The sequence below is a fragment of the Urocitellus parryii genome, chromosome 4 (genome assembly GCF_045843805.1).
Source record: "Urocitellus parryii isolate mUroPar1 chromosome 4, mUroPar1.hap1, whole genome shotgun sequence".
NCBI classification, from domain to species: Eukaryota; Metazoa; Chordata; class Mammalia; order Rodentia; family Sciuridae; genus Urocitellus; species Urocitellus parryii.
In genome coordinates, this window is record NC_135534.1 from 199,169,582 (window position 1) to 199,179,681 (window position 10,100).

Sequence of the window (10,100 nt, forward strand, 5' to 3'; positions counted from 1 at the left end):
TTGCCTCCACTCCCCTGGCCTGGGAGGACTCCTGTCTGCTCTCAGAAGCGCGTCTGGGTTTTGACCAGAAGTGGGTGACTGTCACCGAAGGGCCCCTGAATGCTTCCTGTCTTCTTTCCTGTCCACCCTCCAGAGAACATACTTTCGGAGATAAAGAGAGGGAGGGAGGGAAATGGAGATAAGGAGATCCAGGGGCCCTGTTCTGAGCTGTGTGGCAAGGCTGATGTTGTTCCATTCATAGACACGGCTTTCGTAGCAAGCACTGTAGTTCTGCCACTCCCTGTCCAGCAGGCTGCTACCCAATTTCCCTTGAGGTTCAGAGTCTGGGGTCTCCAAAGTCAGGGTCTCACTTTTATTCCACGAACTCCCAAATGGCCATGGGTAACCCCCTTTCAGTCTGTGGGTCTGTTTCCTCATCCATAAGAACAGAAGATGGGCCTAAATTTCCTTCCGGCTCTAGCGTGCATGATGCTGATTTCCCGGCTGGGGATCCAGCGTGAGCTCCTGGGTTCAGGAGGCCTCAGGCCTCATCAGCAGCCTCTGAGTGGTTCTCAGGCAGCCTGGGGTGTAACGATGTTCCCCTGGTGGGGAAGGAGGAGGGAAGGGAAGGATGGAGGCTTCTTTGTTCAGGAGAAACAACTCCTCAGCCAAAGCTTGGAACATGGAGCAGATGGTGCCAGAAATAAAGACGGGGACAGGAAGGGAATAGAAGAGTCAGTTTGAAAGAGATGTCAATATAAAGATACTGAAAGAGGAAGAGAGAGCCCAAGACAGAGATGAAAACGCAGGACACACAGAGACGGACGCAGAGATAATGGGGGGGGAGGGGAAAGAGAGACCAAGGCTGAGTTAAAGGTAGGAAAAGAAGAAAAGGAGGACAGAGAAGGCAGGACAAAGTGGATGGGGCAGAGGATCAGGGACAGAGCGTTCAGTTCTCTGTGGGTAAAGCCAGACTCTACTGTCCCCTGCCAGGTGCCCAAGTCAGGTTGTCTCTCTTGTGTTCTTGAAACCTCCCTTGGGGTTGGATCTCTATTACCCTCTAATCTCTTATCTCCTGCAGATCTTGCCTCCCTGGGGGTAGTGAGAGGTGAGAGTCCTCACAGGCCTAAGGGTTCACGCCTGAGGTCTTCATTAAAGGGTGCTGGTAAGTGGTAAAGTCAAGGTTGAACCGTATGGGGATAGGGTCAAGGTGGGGAGAAGAGCGCGGAGGTGGAAAGTCCAAGGAAACATGTCTTCACCTTTCTTTAGATTAGTCGTTGACTCTGTGTCTCCCTATTTAGGGGCAGATATGTAAGTGAGGAGAGGAAAGTATTTAGGTTGGAATGAAGACAGATTCAAAGGGACAGCTGAGCCGGGTAAGGATGGGTTTGCATTGAATTACGCAGTGCTGGGTTGAGTGTAGTTGGTTTGGTTAGAGCAGAGTTGTGTTGCATCATGCTGGGCTGACTGGGCTGAATAAAGTGTAGTTTGGTTGAATAAATGGAGTTGGATTGGGGATTTGGTTGAGTGGAGATGAGTTAAGTTGGTTTGACCTGCGTTCAGTTAAGCTGTGTAAGGATGAGTTGGGTTGGGTTGGGTTGGGTTGAATGGAATACATTGATCTAAGTTGACTGGAGTTGAATTTCAGAGAGTGGAAATGGGTTCATCCAGTTGAACTAGGCTGGGCTGGTCTGGATAAGAAAGTGAAAAGACTCCAAGCAGACAAGAGTAAAGAGGAGTGCAGCTCCAGGAGAACCACGTCACAGGAAGTAAGTGAGATCCCAGGAAGAAGAGACCAGGCGAGGGAGATGTCCATGGCTGAGATCAAAGCAGACCTGTGAACCTGAGCTGTTTGCCATATAAATGATCCATCTCAACGTTACTCTCCATTGGTAATGGAGGCTCACAACTCTGACTTGCATCCTGAGATGGAAAGAAGGGAATCGGAAACTCATTGCATGTGTGTGTGCTCACCTGTGTGTTATTTATTATGTGTGTAATTTGAACAAATATTGATAGTGATTCCTAAATGCCTCCTAGGCTAGGGCCTGTACTCGTTGAGATCAGAATTCCCATGGAATCTTCACTCCCCCAGAAAGGAAGTTCTGTTTGGGTGAATTCCTGGTAAAGAAGATTTTTGAAGGAGAATGAAAGGGAGAACAGAGGTCAGGTCTCCCCTCCTCATCTTCTAACCAACTCTTGGGTGGGAGCCTTTGGAGAAAAGGAAGGCTAGGCATTTTTATATGCATCGTTGTGTTAAGTCCTTACAAAAATGTTTCCTCTTTATAGTAGTGCATCTGTGACCTAAGGAATTTAAGCGCCAGTGCCAGTGTCAACAGCTGGTGTAAGGTAAACCCAGGTAGGTATGTTCTTGTATGCCAAGAGAATGGGAGAAGACCAAAAGACACCAATGGGCAAAGGAGGTGAGAGGGAGTGAAGAATCTGGGGGAAAGGATGGATCGGGAGGGAGAGAGTGACCATCAGAGGAGACTGAAGGGAAGGCAAGGTGGACTGCAGGGTTGGAGAAGAGGTGAGAACTCAGAGTGGGAAGCCCAGAGAGGCCAGGCTAATGGAGGCCTAAAAATGGAACCCACAGCCTCAGCTAGGCAGCAGCAAGGCCAGGCTCTGGTTAATGGCCCTCTAGCATTTGGAAACTGGGATCCTTCTGGAGATCTGGACAGGTGAGTCCTTGTAAGGTTCCCAAGGCTCTTCCCTTATGCTTCGTCTTCTGTTCCTGAGGCTCACCCCCTGGTCTGAGAACTCCTTGAGAGAAGAGGTGTCCAGTGGCCTGTCTGGAGGTTGGCCAAGATGCCATCTTGTGAGTGTAGGAAGGGTGCAGTAGAACAGAAAGGAATTGCAGAGCGGTGAGGTCATTCATATGTGCTGTGTGTTGGGTGTCCAAGGAGATATCCAGTTCCTGTCCAGAGGGTGGCCTGAGGGAGGGGTAGAGTTTTGGGGTTCTGGGATGCCCACAGAGCCAGTGCTCTTCTCCTCCAAGAGTGGGTGGCTATGGGCAGGCAGCTGACCAGAGCTTGCTCACCACTCAGTTCTTTCTTGTGGTCCTGTGGTCCTGGTGAGATGGCTGGGCTTCCTTCCCCCAGCCTCAGTGACTCACACACACCCCACTTCCCACTGGGCTGCCCCATGTTGGATGGAGGGAAGACCGGCTCCTCACAGCTGTGGGGTCAGGATGGACCCTTCCTGCCAGGGGATCTGAGAGGTTGGTCTCTTTGCAGCTCTTGAACACACCTGTTCACTCACCATTGACTTACAAAATGTATATTTGCAAAGGATGGAAAATGCAGAGAAGTCAGTCTAAAATTCTGAAGCAGTTAAGTAAACAGAAGACCCTTGCTGTGAGTTTGGTCATCTGTGCAATGAGCACAATGTGCTCTTATAGGTAATGAAGAAGATTAAGTGAAATAACAAACAGAAAAGTGTGTGTACACTATAATGAAGATCCTATAGCTTACAAACACACACACACACACACACACACACACGTGCACACAAGCACATATACAACGGTCACTCATTCAACTGCTTATTTTTTCAACAGATGCTGATGCACAGTGCTTATTTCGCATCAGGCAGCGCCCTAAGCATTCATTCTATGGGAATTGACCCATTTAATCCCTTCAACAATGCTACAGGAATAACGCAAGCATTGCTTCCATTTTGCAGTCATGGAAACAGAGGAAAAGAAGGGTCAAATGAGTTGCTTAATGCCATATAGCAAGTAAGTGGTAGAGTTGGCATTTGTACTAGTACTGTTTTGCTCCAGAGTTTTTCATTCATTTGCTCAGCAAACATTTATCAAATGCTTTCTCAGTGTCAGGTCTTGAGCCCACAGAAAGGAGCCAGACTTGCTTTGGGTGGTGGTTGTGGTTCTTATCTGGAGGCAGAAGTATCTTCCTGGGCTGGAGGTTGGGTATGAAGGGCAGCAATATTTGGTTGTCGCTGTGACTGAGCTTACTCTGGGCCAGCTAGACCTTTCTATCCTGTGCAGAACCGTCCTTCACAAAATGTCAGTAGCACCCCATTGAGAAAACATTCGAGCAAAGGTTACAGGCTTTGGACTCATTCTAGACCTGGCTTGAGTCCTAGCCCTTCTATTCCAAGACTGTGTGACTAGGGCACATGGCTTCACCTCTCTGAGCTTCAGCTCCCACCTCTGAAAAACATGGTTGGAGACACTATGTCTGTATAGGGCCCAGCAGTACCCAGCATGCCTTGGTTGCTCAGCAAACACGAATGTCTTTTCCTGCTCGAGCAAATGGCAGGAAGTACAGAGCAGTTCAAACATGGCTCCCAGCATCCCTGCAGAGGAAAATGCTCCAGGAGACTGAAGCAGACTGGACTCTGGGGAGCTCCCACCCACATGGACCTTCTCTTTTCTCTCCATCCAGACCTAAGAGCAAAAGTCAGTAAACTTCCCCCATCCATCAGCTCTGAGGCTGCAGGAAAAGCTATAAGTTTCTGAGCTCTTCTTTTCTTGTCTGTCCAGTGGAGAAAGAGAGTTCAGTGGACATCAGTTGTTCCTGCCTGCTCTGCACCCTTTCCTGCCTCTTTTGATAACTGTACCCAGTTTTCTTTTGGGGAGCATCCTGCTCCCCTTCTCAGTCCTGTGGGCATATATTCTAGGACGAACAGAATCAGGACATTCTATCTTCATGGTCACAGCAATTGGTTCAAGGATGGGCACTTTAAGTGTCCCAGGAACTTTTCTTGAGGCTGCCAGAAAAAAGTATTCTATTCTCAAAGGGCACTGGGGCCGGAGGACAGTATAGACGTGGAGATGTCTAAGTCCTTATTCATGCCACTGTTGGTGCACCCAAAGGGAAAGAGGGGTGAGAAGAGCACAAGGGGAAGCTGGTACCTGGATCAGCCACACCTGTCTCCAGATTTTCAGCTTGAGAGACTACTCTTCCTATTCTTTTGTCAAAATCAGAGTCTGGTGTTTGTCACTTGTATTGGAAAACATCTGACTTATTCAGGGGTACCTATTCATAGGTGAAAACATATGAAAAGTTGCTGAGTAGATCAAAGGAGAAAATGAAGTAAGTAGGATGTTTTTCCAAGCTGTACATGGCTAAATGGCAGTAAGTTATTAACAAGGCTCTAAACAGGGACATGTATTCAATGCCCGGGGTGAGTCAGACCATTTCTATCTGAAATGCTCCCGACAACAGAATTGTACAGCCCTTGCCTGAGAACTGAAGAGCTGTTTGGAAGTATAAATTCGTGCTTTCTAAATTTCAATTTGCAGGGTGCAGGTTTCAAGGAATGAGGTGCTTTTTGCATCAGGCACAACTGATTCTTATACAGTTTGTTACAAGGTTGCTCATTTTGTAAGAGGCCATAGGACACAGAGGAGAGATATCTTGTTTTGCTCTGAGTCTGATTCTGTCACCTGCCTGGGGCTGGATTAGATTTTCTCTTGGGAACTCTTGGCTGAGACTCACTAGGGTCCTGCAATTCCCAGACCTCATTCTGGGACAGGAAAAGGCTGCTCATCTTGAAGTCTGAAGCATCTATTTGTTCCTGAATTTTTCCGAGAAGCTACACATCAGAACCACAGTCCACACCAGAGACTTTTGTTAGAGTCTGGTGGATACTGATGGCTGACTGTCCCCATCTCCATTTCCAACTCCTTATCCCTTGCCTGCTGTCCTCCAAATTCCATTTCCCAACCTCCTTTGCCTCTGGATGAGGCCATGTGACACAGTTCTGGTGAAAGAGATGTACCTTGTAACCTGCAGGGCTGCCTGTTCCCTCCCCACCCCTTCCTGCTTGGAACAGGGGTCTGAGGTCGATGGACGAGGATGCACCGCAGCACATTCTGGGATGGTGGAGCACAAAGATGGAAGGAGCCTGGATCTCTGAAGGCATGACTGAGCACGTCTGTGCTGCTTACCTCTGCACTGTCACTTGAGGAAAAGAGTCCCCTCTCCCTTCTTAGGTTTAAACCTCTGTGTTTGGGAGTTTTGTTACATGCAACAGAATGCATTCTTTTTTTTTTTTTTTTTGGCAGTGCTGGGGATCGAGTCCATGGCCTTGTGCATGTTAGGTGAGCACTCTGCCACTGGGCCAAACCCCCAGCTCCCAGATGCGTTCCTGACACAGTAAGCTAGCACTTGCCTGCAGCCATCTTCTCTTAAATTCTTTCTAGGGGTCTAGAACATTTCCTGCCCTCACACCTCAGAAGACCATAATGACAGAATTAATTATATAATTCTTAGTTACAATTATTCCAACAGTAATGATCACTTCCTCAATGCCTCCTGACAACTAGGAACTAGATTAAGTGAATCTTATCCTCACAATCATCTACTATTATTATCCTCATTCTCAGGTGATGAAACGGAGGCTCAGATATGACAGCTAACTCGCTTCAAGCCACTCAGCTAGAACGCTGAATCTGCGCTCTGAACCTACATCTGCCTGACTCCAGAATCTGCTCCTCACCTAGAGCAGGTCTAGATCAACAGACTGATCTAACAAGTAGGGAAACTGAGATCCAGGAGGGAGAGTAACTTGACAAAGGCCACACAGTGACTTCAGGGGATCCTGCTACAAGAAGTGAGGCCTTCTGGGTCTTTGTTCCAGGGCTCTTCTGTGACAACCTGCTGCTTAGCAAATGATGGGACTTGAAGTCCAGGCTGACGTCTGGGGGCTGTTGGGAGCTTCTGAAGGTTCTAAGCAGAGTTAGGAGAGTACTCCACCTGCTAAAGGAGGGCCGTGGAAAGCTTTTCTTCCTTTAACTATGGCAGAAGGAGAGGGCGGAAGGGATTGACATTTTACAACCCCAGTAACCTCTTGAGCAATTACTGTTCCTTAGCCAGACAGTTGCTCTCTCCCTGGGCTCCTCCGTCATAGGCAGCTGGGCCTCCTGATCCCAGGAGCTGATGTCTGATGCTCTGCAGATTACTCTGATGGCGGGGAGTGGGAGGATACCAGTGGCATGAGCACTCAGCCACCCTGTGCCAATCCGATGGCGACAGCTGCCTAGTGTTGAGGTCTGTAGGTCAGGGGACCCTGCAGTGGAAACTCCCCAGATGAGCTTGGGGACTCTCCACTTTCCAACATCTCACTTGTTTATCTTTCTTCTTGGCCTGCTGTCTCCAGGATTTGAGTGTTTGTTTTAAAGACACAGGAAACGGAAGATCCAAGAGAACCAGCCACGGGGTGTAGCAGGTAGTTGATTAAGCTTGTAATGTTGAAATCAAACAGATCAGGGCTCAAATCCCATCTCCACCTAATAGCCTGTGGCCTTTATCAAGTCAGTTGGTTTTCCTGTTTATACAAATAGGAACCAGAAGAAAAGCTACCTCATGGGACTGAGGTAGATGATGTACCCAAAAGCCTCAGTATCTTGAGTGCTGTCTAGAAAGTGGTCCAGCTGTAAGCCACTTCCTCTGCATGATCTAGGGAAATCTTTGAGGCCTGAGTTTTCCCTTTCACATAAACTAGCATGGAGACTAAGCAGGTAAAGAGAACTTTCCATGGAACCTTCCTGCTCAGGAAGGGAAAGTAGGGGAGAGGCAGTCAAGAACCCACACTGAGCTCCCACTGACAGCTGGGGATGCTCATATAGACTATCTCATGTCATCCTCACAATGACCCCTTATGAAGACAGAATCATTAAACCCACTTTACAGATGGGGAAGCTGAGGCCCACAAAGGGCAGCTGGCTGTTGAATGAGAGCTGGGGATGGGGGCTTGGGGCTGGAATTTGAAGAGTTGTTGGGTTGATTCCAGAGCGTTGCTGCCTGACTGTGAACCTGCCCATAGAGGTGGGGCTGGGTGGGGCCGGGCCCCTGAGTGATTCAGTTAGGAGTCAGCTCTGGATTTCTAAACAGTGGGTGGGGCCCAGCAGCAGTAGGCAGGGGGATTGCAGAGACAGAAACCTCACCTTTTGTTACCAATGGGGTATAGGGAAGGGGTTCCTGCTGACTTGACTGGGAGGAGCTCAGGGCCTGGGCTGAGCTCAACCTGTGGGACTCTTGGAACTGCTGATCAGTGTGCCCAACTGAGGAAGGCAGAGTCACCGAGGCAGGCACTGACACTTTCAAAGGTTGTCACAGTAGAAGGATGGGTTGGTAGTCACCTGGATGAACCGGCCCTGGACCCCTCTCTCACTTACAGAAGGTCTACATTTAATGATTTGCCAGAGCAACAACATCACTGGAGGTTTCTATCTGCAGATATTGTGCTTGGCCTTGGCCTTTAGAATGACCAAGACACTCAGAATCCAGTAAGGAGGAGACAGGGGTGACCCAGGCAGCCCTGCTGTGACTGGGGAAGGCACAGGAGCTGCCTAAGGGAGAGAACAGGGGGAGGGATTTCAGAGGAAGCTTTCCAAGGCCACTGGAGCAGACTGGAGAACTCACCATCGGAGGCTCAGCAAACCTCCTGACCATTCAGGCTATAGGGTTTGGAGCAGAGGGGCTGGGAAAGGCGGCCTTGTGTGGTGGCCCCTCTCCCAGGGCTGGGACAAGGGCAAGCTCAGACATCTCCCCTGTGAATTCAGCTGCATGCTGGACCCCTCCCGTGAGGTGCACCAAATCCAAACTCCATCTAGCCCAGCTGACTCCCCTTCCGTCTCCAACACCAGGCCAGAAGCCTAGGTTCCCTCACCATCTCTTCCCTAAGCTCCAGTGCCAGCTGGGCAGTGAGCCCTGGAACTTTGGCCACCATTTCACCTGTCCTCCTATTCCATGCTTCTGTCCAGCCCGTCACTGGAGGACGGCACTGCACTGTGTCCTCTCTCTTGGCCTCCCCGTCGGTGCGTCCATCTTGAGACCTGCAGTGTTGGTCACCAAGCCTGGTCATTCACTTCCTGCTGGAACTGGATATGTCCTCAGAAACAATCTGATCTGGTCATCCTGCTGTGCAAATGGGAAACAGAGCCCCAGAGAAGCCCAGAGTTTTGTCTGAGGTTATAGCGTGGAAAAAGTGAGACTTGAACTCAATTCTCCCGATTTAAGGTGCTTCCCCTGTTTCCAGGGTCACACAGTGTTTGTTGTTCTGAGTACAGGCTGGGGGGCTTGGGAGTAAGGTGCTGGCAGGAGGTACAAACATGGTAAGTCGCTGGGCCCAGGGCACACAGGGAGGGAGAGCCTGGGAATGGAGGATGGAACCCCATTGCAGCTCCTCTCATTTCTCACCACCAGAAAGTCTACTTTTCTCTGGGCAATTGGACCCCAAATCTCCACCTTGACCCCATCCCTCTTGCTAATAATCCCACGGCTCATGTCTTCTTGCCTGTCTTGGTAGTTATCAAGGGGCCTGCATCTGGTGTGGTGGGAAGGCTAAAGCTGGCCCCAGCACCCTCAGGGGCCCAGTCCCTCCCCAAGTCTGCCCTGGCTTGCTCTGTCTCCCTGGGGCAGCTGGCGTGGTTCCCAGTAGAGCATGGGAACAGCTCTGGCATGAAGGGGGGAGGGGCACCCAGCAGGTCTCACCTCTCCCTCCTGGCATGGTTCCCACCTGGCACCCAGAGATGTCTGGGAGCTGGCACCAGGATCTCGGATCCTTCTGCCAGGCCTTCTCACCGTGATGCCCACAGAGTGGTGGGGTGTGCTGGGATAACGGAGGAAGAGGAACTGAGGGTGTGTACTGTGACATTGGCCCTGTTCCTTGTCCCTCCTAGGTTCTGTCTACCCAGCTGTGAAAAAGAGGATCCAGATGCTGGGATTCTGTAAAGTGTCCAGCTAGAGCATCAGACCTGGCCCTGAAATTTGAGTTAGGAAATCTTTGGGGGGAAAAGAGAGAGAAATAAAGAAGCCTCTTGCTACCTGAGCACCTACTGCATGCCAGCTCCAAGGTATTGAAGCGTACAAAACACTTATGGGATGTTTTTGTTGTTATGCCCATTTTATAGATGAAAATACTGAGGACCAGCAACAGTTAGTACCTTGTCCAAGGTAACACAGCTAGTAGGCTGTGAAGTCTGGACTTAAACTCGGGTCTAGATTTGAATACTTGCTTTGATTCTTGTGGAGGAGACAATGCCCACAGAATGCCCCAGAGAGTAGAGTCCGGCCCATGGGGGAAAGTAAATCCTCCCTGTTGGACCTGGGACCTGTCTGAAGGGTGGTGAGAGTCCCATCCAGGGAAAT